Below are 25,705 nucleotides of genomic sequence, written 5' to 3'. Positions count from 1 at the left end.
CACCATAAGTGGCTCTATGTGACTGGCTTTCCCACACATGTAGGCAGCAGGAGGAGTTGGAGTGGAGTGCATGTCCCTCCACCTGATCTTGAACAGTATAGTGGTCTCTATGGTACTTTTGCAACCAACTTAACTTAGACCAGCCCTCTGACTCCTCTACATTATGCCAGGAACCTAACTGGTGTCAGCCAGTCCAAGACCTAGGGAATAAAAAGATGGCACTAGGGGACCTTTCCTTCTTGCAATTTAGAATGATAGAACTCTTGTCTAGTTCAAACACATCATATATAAAACTTAAATATATGATGTGTAGATAATAGATTTAATAGATAAGCCATAAAAATATATATTCTAACACTTGTGTAGTATCCTCCAATCAGAGGAACTCAAAGCAATTTATAAACACTAATGAATTAAGCCTGGTTGCTATTATTGACTGTGTTAAAAACTGATGTGCAAGTTTCTTGAATACTGTTGCCTCCCATTTTTTGTTGTACAGCTAGGGTCAAGCAGTCCCACCAGAGACTCTCTATCAGAAAGCAACCCGATCCCCATCCCAGCTCAGGGCAGCCACAGCCCTTCACCCAATCCAGGGCAATGTGCTTCTGAAGGCAGAGCCTAACCCAAGAAGAGAGCAGGGCCAACCAGAGACACATCCATTCCTGTGGTTCTAAAGCCCATTCCGTGCCACAGGCTTGTCACGTTCAAGTTCTGGGCATTAGGACATTTGTGTAAATAAGGTAAGACATACGCATCCAATATGCAAAATACGACACTTAGCTATTTGCATATAATTTCCAGTTTTCTGAATCTTTGGCCTTGATGAGTATGAAATTTGGGAGAGGGTTCGTTTCCATTTTGTTTGTGAAATTTTGCTAAAAGTGGAATTTAACCAACACCTCCAGTGTGAGTTCTGTGAGAATTAATGAATTAGGGAAAATCCTGTTCTGTGTTCCACAGAGACTGAGATGGATTCTCATTAGTGCACTCAATGGGGAGTAGGACAGAACTCTAAAACTACTGGAGAAATATCATTTTACTCAGTGAATCTGCTCCTTGTATTAATTCACAGCGACACAAAAGTTTTACTGCTTTTCATCCTCTTATTGCTGGAGAGCCAACACAGCTAAAGCTGAGCTTTCTAGAGTCTATTCCATTGAATACTTCATCAACAGATCACTTACTACATTTCAGTCAGTTTCACCTGTGCAATCCTATTAAAGACAATTACATAGGAATCACTGTGGAAATAATATGGCCTACTGAAACTTTGGTACTGATGATAATATGTGAGAAGAACTCAGTTTGATTCATGGAGGACAGATTGAGTCTGCAGGGCTGGCAGATAGAAGATGGGGGGGGGCATTTGCTATCTGTAAAATGAGGATAATAAACATAGAAACCCACAGAAAACATGGAAGTCCACTCAGAAAAGTGATTGGGCTTGACTAACACAGCTGCTAGTGCTACATACACCTAAATGTGTGTGATTTATGCCTGCCAGCTGGCTGACAAACCACCAGCCTCCTAATTGCATGTTGCAGTTAGCAGATTGGAGATACATGCTGCTCACTTTTGGAGTAGGAAGTACAGTGTTGGAGTGCACAGGGTTCAGGGCCCCTAGAGCCACACCATCCCATTCCATGAGGATATTTTTAGATGCTAAACCCAACTACTAATATTATACTCACCTAATGCAATATATTTCTAATAAAGTGTTGTACCCCATCATTATTCCCATTACAGACATTCCTACCATCATCCCTCGCTCATATGTTTGCTCTATGCATTTGGGAATGGTCTACTTTACTAATTCAATGAGAACAAGTCTCATTGTTAAGACACTCAAGTGAGTTTCAGAAGATCTTGTTTAATTCCTGGCTCTTCCACAGACTTTGAACTTGGACAAATCATTTTATTTTTGTTACTCAGTTTCCCTATTGGGATAATACAGGGATATTGTAAGCTTAAATTAATGTTTACAAGAGGTTCAGGTACAGTGGTGATGTGGCCCATAGGGCAAGCCCAGATAAAAGTTGGCATGTTATGGGATTCAGGCTTTCTTTGAATACGTTTGCAGACATGTAATCTAATATTTTCACACATGCTTTTTATTATGTGCAATAGCCTGTTAGCATAAATGACAATACAATAAGTTATTGAGCTGAACATGAAGAACTAGGTGCTCAGTTTGTGCTAGCAACTTGCCTGTGTCTCTGTGAGATAGGTGAATAACTATCTGCTGAAAAAATAGTATGACCCTATGCAGTCTTCCAGGCTGAACATAATGACTGCACAACTAGCAAATCTAGGCTGAAAAAAGATTAGTCTGCTGTATAAGACTAAAGTTATGTCTTCACTAGAGCTAGAAGGTGTAATTTCCAGCTCCAATATACATCTCCTCACTAGCTTCTCACCAACTAGTCATGGTGACGTAAACTGTGGGATTGGCTAGTTTCCCTGAGTACGAACCTGTCCAAGATGTGAGGTACTTAACTGGGAGGCTTACACTGTTATTTTTAGTGCACTGGCTCCATCAGAGCTGGGATGGGTATGTCTGCTCAAGCAGGAAATTACATCTTCCAGCTTCAGTGAAGAAATACCCTAACAAGTGGGGGTGGCGACCACAAGAAAGATCTTCTAATCACAGCAACGCTCTAGCATTAGCTCATGTCTCACACACCTCACATAAACTATAGTATTATTACGAGAATAGTGTATCTCCTATGAATCACATTGCTGGAGGAATGAGTGGGGAAAAGGATGAGTTTTAGCATGTTTTCAAACAAACAATAAAATATAGGGGACTCCCTCTTTTCTGATTACTATAAAGCATCCCTAACATTCAAAAAAAGCATTCTGCAGAAGTCAATGGGTAAAAGTGTCTGACAACCTGGCTTCATCTTTTTTTGTATCTACAGGAAAAAATGCTGGTATATGTCCTTTCAAAACAATTAGATAGGCAGTGTTGCCAAGTAGCTAGTACTCAGGAAACCCAGGTTCTGTTCCTGGATCTGCAATGGCATGTTGGGCGATCTTAGGAAAATCACTTCACCCCTCTGTGTCTCAGTTTACCCCTCTTAAAATGGGGATAATGATACTGGCCTCCTTTGTAAAATGGTTTGAGATTTACTAATGAAACACTATATAAGATCTAGCTATTATTATTTACCTGACATTGTTACATTTTGTGGAGAAACTCCAGTGTAAACATAAGACAATCACTCAACTGCCACAGCAATTCATTAATCATCTCAGAAGAATGATGAAGTAAATACACCTTGACATTAACAGCTAATGAAAGTACTGACAGTGATTACCGTACACACAGAGCACAGCCCTGTGTTGGTAGTGGTGTAGTTATGGTATGTATTTGTCCATTGAAGAACATTTTGGAATGAACAGCCAGAATGTACTAGGCCCAAAAGCACGTGAGGAGATAGGGAGGGTTTAAACATGGACTATATTTACAAGAAATTCCAAGAGAGTCCATAGCCTGGCTCCTAGTGTGCTGAAAACCAAATCCTTCATGCTGACTGATATTGTTTCATGGTGTCTTTATTCCATATGTTTGTATTAATCTTCTGTCGCTTGTCTTATTTGTAAGCTCCGTGGGGAAGGGACTGTCTTTTTGTTCTGTGTTTGTACAGTGCCTACCACAGTCGGGTCCTGGTCCATGAGCAGGGATTATAGGTGCTATGATAATACAAATTATAAACAAACTCAGACCTACAAAACTTAAAAAGGACAATCCTATACAGTATTGATTTTGCAACCCTTTTAGCATCTAGAGGTCCTATACCATTTTCTTAATTGCTTTTTCATCTTCAAAGTAGCAGAATTTTGCTTATAACTAACACTTCCATGAAAAAATATTTTGAATGCAAGCCAAGACCCTGTCATGTGAGACTGAAATTATCATTAAGAAGAGAACTGCTACCTGAATTTTCTGTGGGAGCTACAGGTGCTTCAAGAGTGAGAGGCTTTATAAAAAGTACTGCTGATTGCTGCTGATTGGTTTGTGAACCAAGTAAGACCCTGCCAAGATTAAATTGCTGTGCATAAGGCCTTCAAGGGAAACTGTTACTGTAGGATTGTTGTCTAGTCTGTGCAAATGGAAGTACAGCATTTCAGTTGTGATAGACTTGCCTCTTTTCTGATAAGGGATGATTTTTAAAGGAAAGAGTTATAGAAATAAGTTCCCAACAAATAAATGTACACCTTAAAGCCCTGATCCTGTAAACATGTGCACACCTGAATAATTTTATGCACATGAGCATTCCCATTCAGTTCACTGGGACTACTCACATGCTAGGCTCTAGAGTTCTGTGGAGGTGAAGGGTGGTTCAGAAAGAGTGAAGAGATCCAGATCCAGAGATCCCCATCTCCGACTCACAGGAAGGAAAGAAAAGGAGTGCTTGTGGCACCTTAGAGACTAACAAATTTATTTGAGCAGCTCACTTCATCGGATGCATGCAGTGGAAAATACAGTGGGGAGATTTTATATACATAGAGAACATGAAACAATGGGTGTTACCATACACACTGCAATGACAGTGATCAGGTAAGCTGAGCTAATACCAGCAGGAGAGTGGGGGGTAGGGACCTTTTGTAGTGATAATCAAGGTGGGCCATTTCCAGCAGTTTACAAGAACATGTGAGGAACAGTAGGAGGGGAAATAAACAAGGGGAAATAGTTTTCCTTTGTGTAATGACCCCTCCACTCCCAGTCTTTATTCAAGCCTAATTTAATGGTGTCCAGTTTGCAAATTAATTCCAATTCAGCAGTCTCTTGTTGGAGTCTGTTTTTGAAGTTTTTTTGTTGAAGAATTCCCACTTTTAGGTCTGTAATCGAGTGATCAAAGAGATTGAAGTGATCTCCGACTGGTTTTTGAATGTTATAATTCTTGACATCTGATTTGTATCCATTTATACTTTTATGTAGAGACTGTCCAGTTTGGCCAATGTAAATGGCAGAGGGGCATTGCTTGCACATGATGGCATATATCACATTGGTAGATGTGCAGATGAACGAGCCTCTGATAGTGTGGTTGATGTGATTAGGCCCTATGATTATAACATTAAAAAAACAGTCGGAGAACACTTCAATCTCTTTGGTCACTCAATTACAGACCTAAAAGTGGCAATTCTTCAACAACAAAACTTCAAAAACAGAGTCCAATGAGAGACTGCTGAATTGGAATTAATTTGCAAACTGGATACAATTAACTTAGGCTTGAATAAAGACTTGGAGCGGATGTGTCGTTACACAAAGTAAAAAGAAAAGGAGTTGTCATAAATATAAAGGGAAGGGTAAACACCTTTAAATCCCTCCTGGCCAGAGGAAAAATCCTTTCACCTGTATAGGGTTAAGAAGCTAAGATAACCTCGCTGGCACCTGACCAAAATGACCAATGAGGAGACAAGATACTTTCAAAGCTGGGCGGGGGGGAACAAAGGGTTCTCTCTGTCTGTGTGTTGCTTTTGCCGGGATCAGAGCAGAAATGCAGGTCAGAACTCCTGTAAAGAGTTAATAAGCATTCTTGTTAGATATGTGTTAGATTCTGTTTGTTTAAATGGCTGAGAAAATAAGATCTGCTGAATGGAATGGATAGTTCTGTCTTTGTGTCTTTTTGTAACTTAAGGTTTTGCCTAGAGGGATTCTCTATGTTTTGAATCTGATTACCCTGTAAGGTATTTACAATCCTGATTTTACAGAGGTGATTCTTTTACTTTTTCTTCAATTAAAATTCTTCTTGTAAGAAAACTGAATGCTTTTTCATTGTTCTTCAGATCCAAGGGTTTGGGTCTGTGTTCACCTATGCAAATTGGTGAGAATTTTTATCAAACCTTCCCCAGGAAGGGGGATGCAAGGTTTTGGTGAGGATTTTGGGGGGAAAGACGTTTCCAAACGGGCTCTTTCCTAATAAAATAAAACTGGTTAGACGTTTGGTGGTGGCAGCAAAGTCCAAGGGCAAAAGGTAAAATAGTTTGTACCTTGGGGAAGTTTTAACCTAAGCTGGTAAAAGTAAGCTTAGGAGGTTTTCATGCAGGTCCCAACATTTGTACCCTAGAGTTCAGAGTGGGGAAGGAACCTTGACAGGGCTCTTTCCATGTTATATTTGTTAGATGCTTGGTGGTGGCAGCAATAAGGTCCAGGGACAAAAGGTAAAATAGTTTGTACCTTGGGGAAGTTTTAACCTCAGCTGGTAAAAAAATAAGCTTAGGGGTTTTTTCATGCAGGTCCCCACATCTGTACCCTAGAGTTCAGAGTGGGGAAGGAACCTTGACAGGAGTACTTGTGGCACTTAGAGACTAACAAATTTATGTGAGCATAAGCTTTCGTGAGCTACAGCTCACTTCATCGGATGCATGCTGTAGCTCTCGAAAGCTTATGCTCAAATAAATTGGTTTGTCTCTAAGGTGCCACAAGTACTCCTTTTCTTTTTGCGGATACAGACTAACATGGCTGCTACTCTGAAACCTGTCATTAGGAAGGAAAGAGGGATCTCATTGTGCTATAAAGTTTTAAACCTAAGTAGGAAGTTTAAAGTTGATTTGCATCCTGTACTTCTTTGTGGTGCACTCTTCCTGTTGGCTCACACAGAGACAAGAATCAGTAGTAGAGAATGAGACAGAGAGAGAGACAGTATAACCAGACTAGATTATGGCAGAATCAGTACTGGACTCTTTGTGTGAGTGTGTGTGTGTGTGTGTGTGGTTAGTTTAAGTAAATAGATGAAATAAGCTAAAATCTATTTCAATCATCACTAGAAGCAGAAAATAGAGACCTCTTACCTGTGAATTTCATCCCACTGGAAGAAGGTGCAAGTGGGTGGGAAAAGAAGAAAACGCAAATGGAAGACAGGGATGAGAAAATGTCTTAATTCATCTCTGGAGATTCAGGTGGGCTATGGTCTAAAAGGGCTGGGAAGTGGAGAATTGGGAGGGCTTTATTTATCATGCGGCAAGGGCTTTATTTCTGTAAATAGAGCTCCCTGAAGAAAAGATTTGGGGTCATGAGGAAGGAAGAGACTTAGGACCATATGGATGCTGTGCCATGGTGTCTGGGGTTTGAGGCAACAGCAGCTGAGGTGTTGTGAATCTGAGTCTAGTTGAATATAAGTGTTGAGAGCAAGGGTGTTGGGAGCACTGTGGCCTGGCAGCAAGATAGAGTATCCAGTAGTTGGAAACAAGCTGGGTTAAGAAAGGGTCTCAGGCACATGGAAGAGTAGGAATTGAAGACATTGTGGAATCACTGTTGAGGAGGGAAAGGAATGTGTAATTAAATATGTTGGAAGACTGATTGGAAGGTAGGGGAGAGGGCAGGGCCAGTGTTGCTGTAAGTACTGATAAAAAGAACTTAACTTTTAGTGCCAAGTACATCATTACAGAAGTACTTATAAGTGCAAATGTAAGACTACTGCAGAAATAGTATTTATATATAAAAGTGCAAATACTTTAAATTCCTGTATTTTCTACAATTCTCTGGTTAATATATAATAAATAAATAAATAAAATAAATAATAAACATAATGGAAGAGAAAGAAAAAGATCAACAATTATTTTTTTTTTCCATATACACAGGTAAGAATGGAATAACAATGAAAAAAACTCTTACAAAAGTGAATAGATTTATAAATTTCATTTCTACCATATACTAGTGGCTGGTTGGAGTTTCCTACCTCACCTTGCAGGGGATGAAGCTACTAGGCTTGTTCTCTCCATGTGGGACACTGGGAGGTAAGTATCTGCTTCCTCGGTCTCCACCCTCCTGCACTGACTCACCCTTCCACCGGGCTGGGTCTGGCCACACAGTGAATTTCCTCACAGCGGCTGGGCTGGGGAGTGAGTCTCTCTAAGGCTGGTTGCAATGACCAGTGTGGGGCCATCACATCCTTGCCAGTGCAACAACAGAGCCAACAGGAGGGGAAAAAAAAAAGCCATGGCAGCAGGAACTCATGGCCTGAAGCTCCCAAGCTGCACGTAGTGGGTAGTGAGGGCCAACCAGAATTCGGGACATTTGGAAGGGATGTGATTTAAAAATTTTTTTTTTTTTGAAAAAGAAGTTGTAGATAAAAAAAGTTACTTCTGTTTGAAGTACTTTAAAAATGTACTTATGTGCAAATGCTAAGTGCAGATTATTTAAAGTACAAGTCATGTAGAGTGCTTCAAAATACTTAAGTGTGTACTTAATGTACAAATGTATTTAAGTACATGGGAACACAGGGTGGGCCTCATGAAGAGGGTGGAGCACTCACCAGAAACTTCATTTCCTGGTATTTGGGATTTCAAACGGATTTGGAAACCTTTTCCCCTGAAATCTGACCTAGTTCCAAGATAATGCTGTGGTACCAACAGGGCTACAACTAAACTTCATAGAGAACCAATACGTTCATTAAGAGGATGTGGAGAGCACTTTGTTGAGAAACTGGTGTGGGATTACTTGCGCAAAAGAGTTAAAATATTTCTTAATCTTGACATAACTATCAATATACTGTAATTTATTAAGTGCATCTAATAATGCTAACATGTACACGAATTCTGCAAAAAAATCCTCTTGAGTGTGGTCTGATTCTGCAGTCCTTATTCAGACCGAACTCCCACTACGACAGTGGACTGGAAAACTGCATCCTTAATAGATACGTTTATATTAGAATCTCAGTCATGGGTGGAATCTGCTACTGAGCAAATTCCAAATAAAATCTCCCAGACATTTCACAATGCTGAAAGAATTTTAATTTGAGATTAAAGGTGTGTAACTTATCATAAATCACAGTTCAACTCCACGATATAACTTTCCCTGCAGCTCTGAACACAGTTTTGTATGTATCATGGTCAAAAGAGCAGACTAAACTACTTTTAAAGCAATTCTATCAACTTTTGGTGAACAAATTCATTCAACATATTTGACATTCAGAACTAAAATAAAGGTCAAGCCATTCCCTGAGGTACCTGAATTCATTCAAATATGGTACTTGAGAAATATGTTTCCATAGCTGCAGCTTCATATGTGTATTTTTATTTCTAGAGCTTGATACACAATCTGCACTGTTCTCTTGGTACTCCCATGCAAGCAAAGTGTTTAAGAATATATCTAACTTTAAGCATATGAGTAATGGAATTTAAGTAATTTCCTGAACTGAGACTTGACTGTGCTTTCTTTCACCTGAGTTGGTCCACAAACTCTTTTGAATTCCTTCTGAAGATGTATAGCCTGGTCTACACTTAAAATTTAGGATGATCTAACTACGTAGCTCAAAGGTCTGGAAAATTCCTTGAAAAATGTAGCTAGGTTGACCTAAGCCCTTGTGTAGCTAGATCGATGGAAGAATTCTTTCACTGACATATTTACCTTTTCTTGAAGAGGGGGATTTACTGTGATAATGGAAACCCCCTTCTGTTGCAAGTGTCCACTCAACAGCATGACAGCAGTGTAAATGCAATGCTGCAGCAGTGTTGTTGCAGCACTTGTAGTGTAGACATAACCTGCTTCTTATGCAGTGTCCACAAAGAACTAGCTGACTGAGTTGTCTACCAATCTAGTTTCTTCACTTATCTTATGATTTGACCATTCATTCAGGTGGAAGTAGACGAAGGGGTATATGATAGTGGAAATGAAGTTGGAGGGGAGAAGGAAGAGGGCAGAGCAGAATTTAGTAAAACTCTTCAAAAACTTGAACAATGAACCCCACTTTAAAGCTAAATATATAACTGTGGCATCTCTGTATAGAACACTTGGCAGAAAAATATGAAAACAAGGGTTGCAAAGTTGGGTTACTTTGAAAGGTTTTAATTGTTGAGAATAGTTGATGGGGTTGGTAGTTTAACAGAAGATTAAAAAGAGGAAGGAATGTTGTTTAGAAAGAAATGGGGGGCATATATATGGGAAGAGAACATAAACCTAAAGTGTAGGAAATCTGCATAGCCCCCAGATTTCCTCAGTGGTCCAAGAATAGGAATGGAGGCAGCAAATCACAGAATCATAGAATCATAGAATATCAGGGTTGGAAGGGACCTCAGGAGGTCACATCTAGTCCAACCCCCTGCTCAAAGCAGGACCGATCCCCAACTAAATCATCCCAGCCACGGCTTTGTCAAGCCTGACCTTAAAAATATCTAAGGAAGGAGATTCCACCACCTCCCTAGGTAACACATTCCAGTGTTTCACCACCCTCCTAGTGAAAAAGTTTTTCCTAATATCCAACCTAAACCTCCCCCACTGAAACTTGAGACCATTACTCCTTGTTCTGTCATCAGCTACCACTGAGAACAGTCTAGATCCATCCTCTTTGGAACCCCCTTTCAAGTAATTGAAAGAAACTATCAAATCCTCCCTCATTCTTCTCTTCCGCAGACTAAACAATCCCAGTTCCCTCAGCCTCTCCTCATAACTCATGTGTTCCAGTCCCCTAATCATTTTTTTTTTGCCCTCTGCTGGACTCTTTCCAATTTTTCCACATCCTTCTTGTAGTGTGGGGCCCAAAACTGGACACAGTACTCCAGATGAGGCCTCACCAATGTCGAATAGGGGGGAACGATCACGTCCCTCGATCTGCTGGCAATGCCCCTACCTGTACATCCCAAAATGCCACTGGCCTTCTTGGCAACAAGGGCACACTGTTGACTCATATCCAGCTTCTTGTCCACTGTAACCCCTAGGTCCTTTTCTGCAGAACTGCTGCCGAGCCATTCGGTCCCTAGTCTGTAGCGGTGCATGGAATTCTTCTGTCCTAAGTACAGGACTCTGCACTTGTCCTTGTTGAACCTCATCAGATTTCTTTTGACCCAATCCTCTAATTTGTCTAGGGCCCTCTGTATCCTATCCCTACCCTCCAGCGTATCTACCTCTCCTCCCAAGTTAGTGTCATCTGCAAACTTGCTGAGGATGCAATCCACACCATCCTCCAGATCATTTATGAAGATATTGAACAAAACCGGCCCGAGGACCGACCCTTGGGGCACTCCACTTGATACCGGCTGCCAAATGAGGTGGAAGAACCTAGATTAGGAATTGGGTGTGGGGGGAAGCATGATACAAGTAAGAAACAAAAAGTCAAGATTGAAGAGAAGGATATGAGTCAAAGGAGACAACATGGATTTATCAGAAAGAAGTGAGTTCTGGGACAAAAGAAGGTTGAGAGCAACAGAGCAATCAGAGATGTTAGGTAACTCGAGAGTATTAAAGCAGCGAGTGACTGAATGAGGCAATGGTGGTCAGAAAGGGGGAATTCAGAGACAGAAAGATCAGGAAGACTTTCTTTAAAAAATCTCTTGTGCGTTTGCAAGTTTGTTTTGCAGGAAACACTTTCATCGTGTGCGAGAGTTGAGTTTCCATTTATTGAATACAGTATTGCTTGTAACATACAAAATCAGTTTTTTAGAGTTATACATCATACTGTGATAGGAGGATGGACTACTAGATGCTTTAGTGAATCTTATGCATCTTTACGGTCTATATAATTCTGTATAAAATATTTATGGCTCTAACCAAAGCTCTAATTATAACACACAGAAGTTCATTTTAGAAATAGATCCTTGCTAGTCTTCAGTTGTCATAACATCTTTCGTATTGAGGGACTGGAGGATGGGAAAAGGAAAGAAGTTCAGAAAGTGCTAAAATCAACTAGAGAAGCTAGCGATAATTAATTTTCTTTAAAATAATGGTTCACAAGTAGAGATGGACCCAACTGTGGCATGTAGATCATAGATATAAAACATCAGATTTTAGGATAAAGGTTTGAGATCCCATCTTTACCAAATGTAAAGTCTTTGCTTAACAAATATTTCAGAAGTCAAAACTGTTCTATTTTCAGCAAAACACTGATAATAACTTACCCATATTCTTTCTACTATGCAGAGGTTTGTCAAATATCCATCAGATTTATGTTTTCTCCATTATCTTCAGTATTACATTTTCCTGGTAAATTCCCATATTTGTAGGCTGCAAATTGAATTTAAACCAACATAACTAAGAAACTGATGCCTGAGGCATTTCTGAGGAGTTTCTAATTCCTTCAGTACATTTGTATCCACTCCATACCCCTCCTCACAAATATACCCTTTTATCACTTCCAGTAGATAAAAGTTAAGCGCATAGCTTCAGAACTGACATAAATAAAATGGAATTTAGAGATTAGTCTAAATGATATCAATTGTCCCCAGGAATTATGAAATGCAATGTGATGTGTAGAGATGGTTAAATTTAAGAAAAAATATATTTGTCAATTTTTAGCATTTTTTTTTTTAACAAAAGTGATGTTCCAAGAAAATACTGAATTGACAACCACGGTGCCTATTTGTTTTTAATGGTCTTATTTGAGGACAACATAATGAGGCTAAGCACTAATCAAGATACTGAAGGCAAGATTTTAAAAAGTATTTAGGCGCCTAACTCCCATTGATTTTAATGGTGTTCAGCCACTTACATAACTTTAGAAATCTGAATGTCAATGTCTTAAGCCTACACAAATCTGCTATAGTCAAAGAACTCTCTATTTTACTGTTAAAAACAATATTCTATCCATTAATCCAGAGTGAAAAAGATAATATTTTAACCACTTCTTATAGAAAACACCCCCCCAAAAATCCTTCTCTAATTGTACAATGGAAAAGCCATGTGCCCCATAATACAATGCAAGAAAAATGGATTTTTCATTCAATTCTAGAGGTTTTTATATTGTGCTCACCACTGTAGTTTCTGAGTATCTTCCATTAGTGCATTAAGCAATGTGACTACATATCCAGAACTTCTGGAAGGCCGATTGGACTCCTTTACAGAGTATTTAGAACAGAGCGTGGTAACCATCCCACTAAACATTATCGCCATGGAAGATGCATACTGTCATTTCTGTTGTGTCATTTTTAAAGCTGCAAGTGAAACAACTCCACGCAGCTTCCAACCACTATACATTCCATTTTTGAATGAGATTATGCAGACTCACTGAGGCAATATGAATTGTCAGGTGATCTGGAGATTGCAGACCATCTTTTAGACTCAGGGGATGCCACTCTCCGGGCTCGATGGAAGGAAGTAGCAATGGTGCTTGACTTTACACAGTCAAGACAGAGAAGCGGGAGTTTAATTCATCAACTACATGCGGCTCAACATCCTTGTGCACAAAGCAGGCTGGCAGTTAATCCAAATCAGACTGCCAAAGTTCCTGTTAAGAGAGGTGTCAAATGACCTGTACATGAAGAGTGGTGGAGTTCCCTAAGAAGTAATCCAGCCAAGAGTAAGATGGAGCCATTCACTAGTCTGCAGTTGGATAAAGTGCTGAATGATTTGTAAACAGGTGTAACCCCCAGATATGATAGAATTGCACCTGAATTCATGAAACAGCTGGGTCCTGGCACTTGGGAATGGCTTGCTCATTTTTTCAACAGAGTTTTGCTGGAATCAAAACTGCCTTGAACTGCTGTCAAGTAAAGACCATTGCCTTGCTGAAACCTGGGAAAGATCCACACTTGCCTTTAAGCTACAGACCAATTTCACTGAGTGTCTGTGAAAAGATGCCTGAGTGTCTGATTTCACAAAGAATTTCACCATGTGCGGAAGGCGTGCTGGCACAGAGCAAGCTGGTTTTTGCTGTGGTCTTTTTATATGTGATCAAGTGCGGGCACTTACAGCTTTCATCAGAAATGGATTCGAACATAAGCTGAAGAGTGGTTCAGTTTTTCTTGACCTGACCACAGGATACAATACAGTCTGGCACACAAGCCTTTTGGTGAAATTGTCTAGAACGATGCCAAGTTGGTTTGGATGTGCAATGGCTCTATTTTTGAGAAATTGCCATTTCCACGTGCATACTGATGATAGAACAAGTGCTTGGAGGCACCAGAAGAACAGCCTCCCACAAGGATCAATATTATCTCCAATGTTATTCAACTTATATTCAAATGAACTACCATATACCTGGTCCCACAAGTTTGTTTATGTAGACAACATATATTTTGGCACTCAGTCACATTCCTATGACATACTTGAGAGTGTTTTGAATGCAGATACGGTGGCTATGGACAATTATTGTTGTTAACGGAGCCTGATACCAAGTGGAAGTAAGATTGTGTCTTCTACTTACATCCTGCACAAGAGGGCAAAGAGCTGAATATAATTCTCAATGGTCAGAGAATAAAGCATGATTCACTCCCGGTCTATCTAGGTGTCACGTTAGATACAACTCTCACATATCATGACCATCTACAGTCTAAAGCAGACTGTAGACTAAAAAGGGATCTCACAAACTTGGGTGACTGAGTAAATATATAGCAGATGAAATTCAATGTTGATAAATGCAAAGTAATGTAATGCAAAGTAATGCATAATCCCAACTATACATATAAAATGATGGGTCTAAATTAGCTGCTACCACTCAAGAGACAAAACTTGCAGAGAGGAAAGTGTAGCAAAGCACTTGATGAAATTGCATGATATGCCACATCTACCATTAACTAAAGACTTGTTTAATCCACCATATGGTCGTCTGCCCTCATGACACCCATTATGGATAACTTTACCTGGTGACAGGTTTCAGAGTAACAGCCGTGTTAGTCTGTATTCGCAAAAAGAAAAGGAGTACTTGTGGCACCTTAGAGACTAACCAATTTATTTGAGCATAAGCTTTCGTGAGCTATAGCTCACTTCATCGGATGCATACTGTGGAAAGTGTAGAAGATCTTTTTATATACACACAAAGCATGAAACAATACCTCCTCCCACCCCACTCTCCTGCTGGTAATAGCTTATCTAAAGTGATCACTCTCCTTACAATGTGTATGATAATCAAGTTGGGCCATTTCCATCATACACATTGTAAGGAGAGTGATCACTTTAGATAAGCTATTACCAGCAGGAGAGTGGGGTGGGAGGAGGTATTGTTTCATGCTTTGTGTGTATATAAAAAGATCTTCTACACTTTCCACAGTATGCATCCGATGAAGTGAGCTGTAGCTCACGAAAGGTTATGCTTAAATAAATTGGTTAGTCTCTAAGGTGCCACAAGTACTCCTTTTCTTTTTTACCTGGTGAGGGATTTACGATAGAGGACATGTGGCGAGCTTCATGGTTCACAGAGAAAGCGACACATAATTATCTTGTATCAGATCTCACTCAATGTCAACCCGGGTTTGATTTACCATGAAGGCAACTTCTTAACCAGTTTCATACCGGACATAGAATTTGTGCAGCATCAGAATTTTGGTGGTGTTTTAGAGACAGTCCACTAGGTCAATGTGAGCAGCCACAAACCAGTACATACATTGTTGAGGACTGCAAAAAGACACAACTTCCTGGAGATCTTCATGCCTTCAACGTTGGTAAGATGTTTGATTAGCTTGCATATGCCAAATAATAATAAATAATATAACTACATATCTGTGATATGTTTGTTCTCTAATCCTCTCCCTAGTGGGAATCGCATGTGCAGCAGAGTGGTTTGTGCTGGTAGTCTATTTATTTATAACATACCTGTTGCTCTCTGTTTGTGTTAGATAAGACAAGGTCAAAGAAATGTGCTTTGCACTTGGAGTAGGAAGCAGTGGGAGTTGTGATGGTCCTTAGCTCTTGGAGAAGTTTGTTTCACAGTCTCTGACAACACTTTGAGAATATTGTAGCTCCATCACAGATGAGATTTACTCTTATTGTTGAGAATTCTATCGTGCCAAAGGAGCAGAGATGTCAATCATTATCTGTGTCCAGAGCTTTAGACAATCTTTTAGATATCCTGAGCCCACATCATGGACCATTTTGAAGATAAGAACTGAGACACGCCAAACTTTGTCATAAGAGTAAGGGGTGTGAGAAAGATCCTCAATGCCCTATTCAGGACCTTTCACTCTCCCTGCATTCATCCTTTCTTTTAGCTATTGTGGAGGCAGAATTTCAAGTGAGAAGGAGAAAATATTCCATAAATAAATTTTATAAATTATTATACATTTTATAAATAAAATATAAATTTTATTCGTGTATGTTATGAATTCCAAACCATAACCACCTATGGCATTGCATTTGCAAACATCACTCCTCTTTTTGATCATCTTTCCTTAAAATGAGCTTCTTAGAAAGATTTTTATGGCTAGGTTGGAAAACATTCTCCATTGTCTACTTCACTTATTTTGTTTTTGTGTTTGCTTTATCTTAGAGAACAAGGCTCAAAGATCAGAAACATATTTTAAATGACAAACAGAAAGCGAACAGAAGATCCTTTTCTAGCTGGCCTTATTGATCATTCTACTTTGGCATATATTATTTGATAGAGCTACTGGTAATGTAATTAGCAGTTTTGCTTCTGCTTTTTGCTGTATTCCTTGGCTTGAATTCCACAAAATAATATCTTAAGAGCAGAAAACTGTTGCCTGATAACACAGGAAAAAATATCAGATGCAAACAACCTCTTTCCTGCCTCTCCTGAAAAATCGTAATGAAAATACCAAATATAAGACTATATGTAGTGCTACACAGTGGTCAACAGGCAGAGTGACAGTACCAATGTAAGTAAGTGATAGTCCTGCACTTAGAAATGATAGACTGAACAGACACTATACTTTGGAACTCTTGACACCTTCAGAAAGTGAGAGAACATTATCAACAGACACTGAATCTGTTTCTATCATGTTGTTACATTTCCAGGGTGATGAAAAAATTATAGGAGCAAGGGAAGATGAGAAAATGGCCATGAGCTACTATAAGTGTGGCTGTCTTACACATGATTTGCTGTTTATTGTTTAGCTTTAGTATATATTCAAGGCTGCATTTGTCACTGATAGTATCTGAAAAACACTAGTTAGAGGTGCAATGTTTGGGTTGAGCCATATTCTTCTTGACAATCATTTCAAGTTTCTCAAAACTACATTTATTCCTACAAATTTACTGTTTAGAGAATTGAAGTACTGACCAAGATAAACAATATAAATATGTCCTTTGTATAGCAACTTTGATGGATCCCAAAGCTTGCTGTGAAGAACATATGAAAATGTTACACCCATATCTTAAATGTGTGTGTGGTGATGCAGCTTCAGGATATGTGAAATTATTTGAAGTATAAATGGTTGTGGAGTCTTATTATATTTAGGAAAAGCCATCACAAAAGAAATGTTGTTTTTTTCTTCTTTCCCCTAAAATTACTCCATTCTTCCACCTAACCCTTCAGAGCATAGGAGCAGCCCTGAAGAATAAAAGCATGTTGCTCAAATTTTCTTTCCGTTTTCTAAATTTTTATTGTTATTTTTCAACCATTCTTCCCAAATCATAAAGTAATGGATACTAAAACAAAACCACTTAAGATTTTGAAGGTAAATTTTAAAAAAAAAGACTAGATCCAAGGACTTTTAAGTAGTTTTTTTCAGAATTATATCTAGTTTCATATATAGAACCATCTAAACAGGGAGAAATTCAGAGTTTCAGCACATGGATGGGAAGATGATGCATCTTCAGGATTAGTTCCAGGTAGAACATGTTAAAATAGCCTAGACTAGAAGTAATAAAGACATATATATTTTCATGTATATACATTTATAAAAAGCTGTATTGGTGCTCATTACATTCTCCTACAGCATAGCCTTTTAAATAAAACACACAATATTAAAGGACTATGCACCCTATTTTTGAATATAAATAAATATCTACCACTTATAAAGAGTATAAAATAAATCCCAACCTCTGTTACCTGAATTCTACCTCCCCCACAAAAGCCTGAAACAAATTATTGAAATGACAAGGCCTAAATCAGAAAAGAGAAAGAACAAATTTAACTGACATTGGCTTGGAATAAAATCTCTATGTAGGGAATAGTAGAGGAAAAAGCAAGGGTGGTAAGTGAAGGGTCTTTCCTCTTTTAAACTCTCCCTAGTCGTTTTCTTCAGGGAATTTGTGTCTCACTGAAAGCAGCCAGGAGCAAGAACCCGATTCTCTGCTTCTTCTTTCATATTTCATCAAATATCTTCAATAATGACCAAATGTCTTCAATAATGACGTACGTGCTGTTTGACTTCTGCCCCTGCTTTGTCTCTCCAAAGATCCTCCCTCCACTCGTGGTGCTCCATAGGCCGTCTCCTGGTAAGATTCACATAGCAGCTGCAATGCTCAGCACTGATGCAAATCAGGAATTTTAACTTGGCTCTCCAGTCTCCCAGGAGACTGCCCTTATCACAGGGCTAAACATTACAGCATGTGCGGTGTATGACACTCCCCCCTCCTTTGGTGTCTTTGTACAGGCTTAGGTATGCTCAGAATACACTTACAGGATCAGGCCCTGCAGGCAAAATAGATCTGGGGAGAATGCCTCGTATGATGATCCCATTGGGGCACATGTGAGGTAGGCATCTGCCAGTCTAGAACTGAGGACACTGTGTGCTTGGTCACTGGCAGAACGTAGGCACCTAAGGGATATTAGTGGTGGCATGGATGTTAGGGTTAGGCAGCAGATGAGCAGCAGGTTTGTGATGGCAATGTCCAACTTAGGCATGCAAAATGGCAGTTATATGTTTAGGTCCTTTTGTGGATGTAGCCCCTAGGAACTTTGGGCACCTAGCGTGGTTGGGTAGCTGCTGAGCAGAGGTTCTGTGAATGCCAGTGGTGCCTAAATGTTGTTTAGAACTAAATGTTGAGACATCCATTTTGATAGTTTTCCTTCACACAGGGAATAAAATATACCAGGTGTGTGTTTGTGTGCGCACACACATGCACATGTGGGTGGGAGAGGAGAGGGGAAATCAAAGAAAATATAGGTAGTTTGTAAAGTCAGAATGTGAGTCTGACCCACTGACATAGCAGTAGCATCCCTCAAAGCACTTACAAATATAATGTTACAACCTAGCAGAACCCAGGTAGCCCCCATGTCCACAAGTAGATAAAGGTTCTATTTACTACAAATATTTGTTTACTTTAAAATCTTAGCGATTCATATAAAGAAAATTTTTATGGCAAGCCAGGTTCTTTACTAGAAGAGATAGAATCAAATTTAAACTACTATTAATTATCTTTATTCTAGAGCAGTGGTTCCCAAACTTGTTCCGCTGCTTGTACAGGGAAAGCCCCTGACAGGCTGGGCCAGTTTGTTTACCTGCCGCGTCCACAGGTTCGGCCGATCACAGCTCCCAGTGGCCATGGTTCGCTGCTCCAGGTCAATGGGAGCTGCTGGAAGTTGTGCTGGCCGAGGGACGTACTGGACAAAAAACGGTGTGGGCTGAGGGACAAAAAAGCGGTGAGGGCCGAGGGATGTACTGGACGAAAAGTGGCGCGGGCCGAGGGACAAAAAACAGTTGTGTTTTAGGACACTTTGTGGAGATGGATCTATTCTGCTTTACTTACCGTGCTGCTCAGCCCTACTAAAAACTAACTCAGCAACTGAAAGAGATGAATAGTTGTTTGAGGGGAAAGAACCATAGGAGAGACAGGAAGACTTCCAGGGAAAGTTTGCAGAATAAAGGCAAACCCTTAAAATGGGGCAAGACCATATTGCCTGTGTGCATTATGTGGGACAATGTTGTGGTATGTTAGCAAGAAATTGATTACAGTTCTTTGAGGGGGTCACCAAGCATGTGCATAAGAGTGATCCAGCTGAAACAGTGTACTTGGATTTTCAGAAAAAAATGATGAGGTCCCTCACCAGAAGCTCTTAATGACACTAAGTAGTCATGGGATGAGAGGGAAGGTCCTCTCATGGATTAGTAACTAGTTAAAAGACAGGAAACAAAGCATAGGAATAGATGGTTTTCACAATAGAGAGAAGTAAACAGTGGGGTGACCCAAAGATCTGTATTGGGACTTGAGCTATTCAACATATTCATAAATGATAAGGAAAAGGGAGTGAACAGTGAACTGGCAAAGTTTGCAGATGATACAAAATTATTCAAAATAGTTAAATCCAAAGCTGATGAGAAGAGGTAGAGGGAGAATCTTACAAAACTGGGTGACTGAGCAACAAAATAGTAGATGAAATTCAACATTGATAGGTGCAAAGTAATGCATATTGGAAAAAAATAATCCCCAATACACCTATGCAATGATGGATCCTAATTACCACCCAAGAAGGAGACATTGGGTCACCATGCATAGTTCTCTGAAAACTTCAGCTCAGTGTGCTGCAGTGGTCAAAAATGCCAGCAGCATGTTCGGAACTGTTAGGAAACAGATATAAATTAAGTCAGATAATATCATAATACCATGATATAAATCCATGGTTCTCCTACACCTGGGGTACTGTGTCCAGTTTGCCTTGACCCATCTGAAAAAGGATAGAGTGGAACTGTTAAAGGTTCAAAGAAGGGCAACAAAGATGATCAAAAGATGTAACAGCTTCCATATGCAGAAAGACTAAAAATAGTACGGTTTTCAGCTTAAAAAAAGAGACAACTAGGGGGATATGAGAGCAGTCTATAACATAATGTGTAGTGTATAAAAATGAATAGAGTAGCATTATTTTCCCTTTCCCATAAAAAAAAATCCAGGTGTCATCCAATGAAATTAATAGGCAGCAGATTTAATACAAACAAGGAAAGTGCTGTTTCACACAAGACAATTAACCATGGAACTTATTGCTATGGGAAGTTCTGATGGCCAAAGTATAACTGGGTTCAAAAAAGGAATAGATAAGTTCATGGAGGATAGGCCCATCAATGGCTAATAGCCAAGATGGTCAGATATGCAGTCCCATGCTCAGGGCAACCCTAAACCTCTGACTTCCAGAATTCAGCAGCAGAAGACGGGGTGCATCACTCCATCTGCCCTCTTCTATACACTCCACCTGAAGGTCTGGTATTGGGGTAGATGGAACATTGGTCTGACACACAAAAAAAGGAGTACTTGTGGCACCTTAGAGACTAACCAATTTATTTGAGCATAAGTGAGCTGTAGCTCACGAAAACTTATGCTCAAATAAATTGGTTAATCTCTAAGGTGCCACAAGTACTCCTTTTCTTTTTGCGAATACAGACTAACACAGCTGTTACTCTGAAAATTGGTCTGACACAGTATGACAGTTCTTATTTTCTTATGTATGTTGTTGGTTTTAGCCTACAGAGAAGAAAAGGGCCTTTCATTGGAAACAACTGACAAAGATCTTCCTTTAAACTCAACTGGTAAAATTTTGAAGCTGCGGGATCACATTCTAATCCAACTGTGGAGATTTACGCATCTGGTTTTGCTGTTCTTCTTACTTTTTCAGTTCGAAGAAAACAGGTCAAATGCTTGCTGAGTACAGGCCATTGAAATTAACCTTACAACAAAGATGCCTGAAGGAGATATATTGTAGTTAAACTATGAAATGGTATTCCAATATAAGCCTTGTCTTCACACTTCCTACACTGCTGTATGGGGAACAAAGTACTTGTAGCTACTTTTAACCATTTGTGATTATTAACTTTACTAAATAAAATAAAACTGTAGTGTACACTGAATGTAAAGTTAGTTCATTAAATAACTGAACCATTATGGATGCTTTAAAATGACACTAATTCAATTTGACTTAGTATGCTACTTCTTGGGAGGTACCCTCTCCTGATTGAAAAAATCACTTGATTTTTAATATTTCAAATCTTACTAACAATTAGATCTACTGAAACAGGATATTTAAAAATATTTAAAACCACTTATTTATTAAACATTGTTCTGGTGAGTGATGCAACTTTTAAGTATCTCCATAGCCCCACATGCACTGTTGTATTAATTTAGATTAAATATATGGGCTAAAGATGTTAACATAATACAGGCACTGTCCAACATTAAACAGTGTTAAACAAGGTTCAGGGTTTGCTATACAGAGACCTCAGCCTGTTCTGCACTATTAAAAATATTTTAACCTTGATTAAAGATAAAGTAAAGAAGGAAAAACAGTTAAAGATTTTGAAATGTGAAGTTTTAAATATGGCTTTCATTTGAACAACGTCCCTTGTTTCCTTTCCCTTTAGCTGGAGAGAGTTTTTAGAAGGAAACCCCCCCAATGTTTACAGTCTCTTAGATGATATCTAAGATGGTAATAACTATTCATTAGGGGAAAAGAAGAAGTTAGCTGAGATGGGCTGGAACTGTTGTTGTTGAAGTCAGAGATAGTGATGTCACTGAGTCCTTCTCTCTGGCCTACGTGGTCAGGACATCTCTCAGGGTCAGGATGAAGATGGTTGGGGGATTCCAAGAGATGGGAGTGGGGGGTAGGGTGCATGCGGCCAATATGCTCAAGTTCACTGCAGTAGCCAATTTTTCTCCTTAAAGTTTTTCTTTAAGGATCCCAAAAAGGAATGGGGAATGGGATATCCCATTCCCCTCATTATTCTGTCTACCAGTTGGGCCTAGTTTCTGATACACCAATTTTGATTCACTGATTTCTGGTTCCACCCTTCTATTTATCAAGCATGATCTTAACAGTCCTTGAGTTATACCTTTGTTTGGACTAATTTATTGCTATAGGTTTTTGTGTCATCTTATGGTCTTTCATATACTTTTTAGAGTTGAGCTCACAGTTAAGGTAAATTTGTAAGCCCAATTGTTACAACAGCATTTTCCACGTCTATGCAGATAAGGAGTTGGAGCAGAGAATAGGATTCCCATGGAACTTTTGAGTTCCCCACCACAATAGAAGAAAAGGGACACTAAGCTGGGCTGCCAGTCTCTTGCAAACCATGGCTCTAAAAGTAAGGACCAGTTAGAGGTAGACAAGGAGTCTACAGAATGCTTGAGTTTGAAAATTAGAGTTGGTTCAAAATTTTTGTTTGAAAAACTTTCAGTGAAAAATGTTTTCAGTTACAAAAACAAAGCCACTAAAAATATTAAAATAACTTTTCCACTGAAAGTTTTCACCCAGCATTTTTGGAGTTTCTTTTGAAAGCCTGAAGACTTTTAAAGACAATATAAACTTTTCTCTTTTTGTCACAACTTTCCTTGGAAACAAACAAACAAAAAGATGGCTGCATCAGAAAATATATCTATGTGTGGCTAACTGATTTTCAACATCACAGCAGTTTTATAAGCTGAAATGCATAGACAACAAAAATATTAAAATTCGGGGCAATTTTACTGTAAGTGGCAAATCTGTCATTTAGCCAAATGATTAAAGCATCCATAGAAGATACAGTGAACATAATATTTACGTACAGATGGTGTGGCTGATGATGATGGTAGTGTGAAAGCAGTGGGCCATCAGTTTCCATTTGTTTTGCTTTTCCCAAGCATTTGTCAAATTCATTTTAATTTGATGTGATTCTTCAAAGATCCATTTTAGCCACCTCAATATAGCTGTTTACCACAACCAAGTTAGCTCCAGTGCATTGAACTCCAATATTGATAAATTTGTCTCTCACTACGTCTGTTTAGTTAGATGACTAGAATACTTGGATCTCTTATTGTGTTACTACTTTTAATGTCCTCAACTATCCAACATGTATATAGAACATGTAATATCCCCCCAAAATCAAACCAAAAAATCCAATTACTCTAAAAGAACATTAAGGCAGGCAAAGTCAATCATTCAAATGTTAGGAAATGCCAAAATTAAGGTCGTCCATAAAACCTTATTTTTTCCCTCTTGTGCCTATGGATTACGATACAGTTTTTAATTACATAACCACATGCTACTATTTATACAGGACCCCTCCCTCATCCAGTGAATGAGGGACAATGATTATGAGTCTGGCTAAGATTTGGGGGTGGGCCTCAGGCCTACTCTAAGCCACTTCTATATAAATTATTTACTTACCCTTGCATATGGGTCATTTGGTTCCCTTGTTCAATTAGCCTTGAGCTTAGAAGACTTTGCATTTCCCAGGTAAGCATCTTAGAGGACCTACCTTTAAATCTTTTTCCTAATAATTTACTTTTAGCTTCCAGGACTCCTCCTACAATTCTCTTAAAGATTGGTACTGACATACCACAGCCACAAAGTTCTGAAAAGTTGTTTGTTTTTTTTAATTACTTGCAAGCTGTAATTTTCTGTGAATGTATATTTCAATGATTCTTTTAGGAATGATGAAATTCAGATACAAACAAACAAACATTTTCTTAAATATGTAAGCAATACAATATCTTTCTTTCTTTCTTTCTTTCTTTCAGAATTATTTTGAGGGATTTTTTAGGAAGAAGCAGCCCATTGTAAATCTAAATCAATCTTTTATCAGAGTTAAATTAAAATAGGATTTTCAATGTTATTTTTCCTCCTGACTTGAGATTAAGTTGATTAACAACCTGTTTATTTAATATAGTACAAGCAAATACATTCTCTTCACCACTTTTGTCCAGAATGTTTGTCCTAAACTTCTGACCATCCAAAACAACAAGAATGTCACACAATAATGTTTGAATCTTGGTTCCTTTGTCTTGGACATGTAGTGAGACAGACAAGATGTAAGGGATATGGTTAAATAGTCTGCAACTTAATTAACTTAACTCATACGGAAACTAACCAGCAATGTTTTATACCGTTCAGGTCATGAGTTCTTCTTTAATCATTTCTACCTGTTTGGCGGCCATCATTCCCCTGGCCCCACCACAGCTAGTTTCAGACCATTGCTGGCTCCCTCAGCCCTCCTCTTGTAAAAGGAATAAGGGGCTGAAGAACCAGACATTAGAAGCCCCAATACCATTTTTCAGCTTCTTTAGAGGATGCCTTCCCCTATTCCAATAAGAGTAGCTGGGTCAAAAAAAATAGGTTTCCAGAGGGAGCTTGATATATTTATGAATGCCAAGGTTCTCTGTAATAGCCAAGTACTGGATTCACACAGGAGATTCCTTCCAGTTCTATGTTCTTACATCCACTTCCAATTATGGTTTATAGGGAATTGGACTCGGGATGGAATGAGTACCTGCACTGGTCACCTGCCCAAGGAAATGCCAGTATTTAGCTTTGACCACTTTTTCCACATCCCAAGCCTCGTTCACAGACAGTTAACAATTCCCTCCCCAGTACTGGACAAAAATTATCTATGCTCCTCAGATACCAAATACGATATTTTTCATGGATAATTACCAATTTTCTGCTTCTAATCCAAATGTGAGGGAGGTCAAGCACAAGGGACAGAGTTTATACACTTTCTCCCAGGTGCAGAGTGACCAGTGGCTTATCTAAGCCCCACAGGTCCTCTCACTTGCTCAGCTGATGCCTTGCTTAGCTGATGCCTTGCCTCTCTCCCAGTGTCTGAGGACCCTTTTTTCCCCACCAGTCCAGACAAAGACCTTTGCAGGAATTACTTTCTCTCAGAGATATACCTGTTAATATGTGAAAGAGAAATAGCTAATCTAATGCTTACTCAGAGCCCAAATGAAAGGCTCCTTATAACTATTATCACTAATTGACATTTTGAGTGACCAGCGGAGACAGAGCCCCATTTAGTCACCAGTGAAATGCTGTCAGAATTATCTTATATTCTGTCCTTTAAAGCAGAGCTTTGCTCTTGTGTTTCAATGGACTTTTGTTAGTAAAATACTGTATGTAAATTTCATTGCATCGTCACTGATGTATCTATTTCAATTTTAAGATGGGTTAGAATAGGAAACAAGTTGCAGTCACTGAAAAAGTAAGTATTGATCCAGACATGATGGCCACAAAGGCAGACAAAGGAATGGATTTTAAGTGCAGGCCACAACTGTTTTAAACTTAACACAATGGAGGGGCACTACCCACCCTGTCACCCACACTCTCATATACCAAGCAGTTTAAGTGGCTCCTATTCAGAGGTCACAAATCTCCTACCATATAACCATTTTAGATTCCATAAATGCAGA

The sequence above is a fragment of the Caretta caretta genome, chromosome 3 (genome assembly GCF_965140235.1).
Source record: "Caretta caretta isolate rCarCar2 chromosome 3, rCarCar1.hap1, whole genome shotgun sequence".
In the NCBI taxonomy this organism is placed as follows: Eukaryota; Metazoa; Chordata; order Testudines; family Cheloniidae; genus Caretta; species Caretta caretta.
This window is presented reverse-complemented; position numbering follows the sequence as displayed.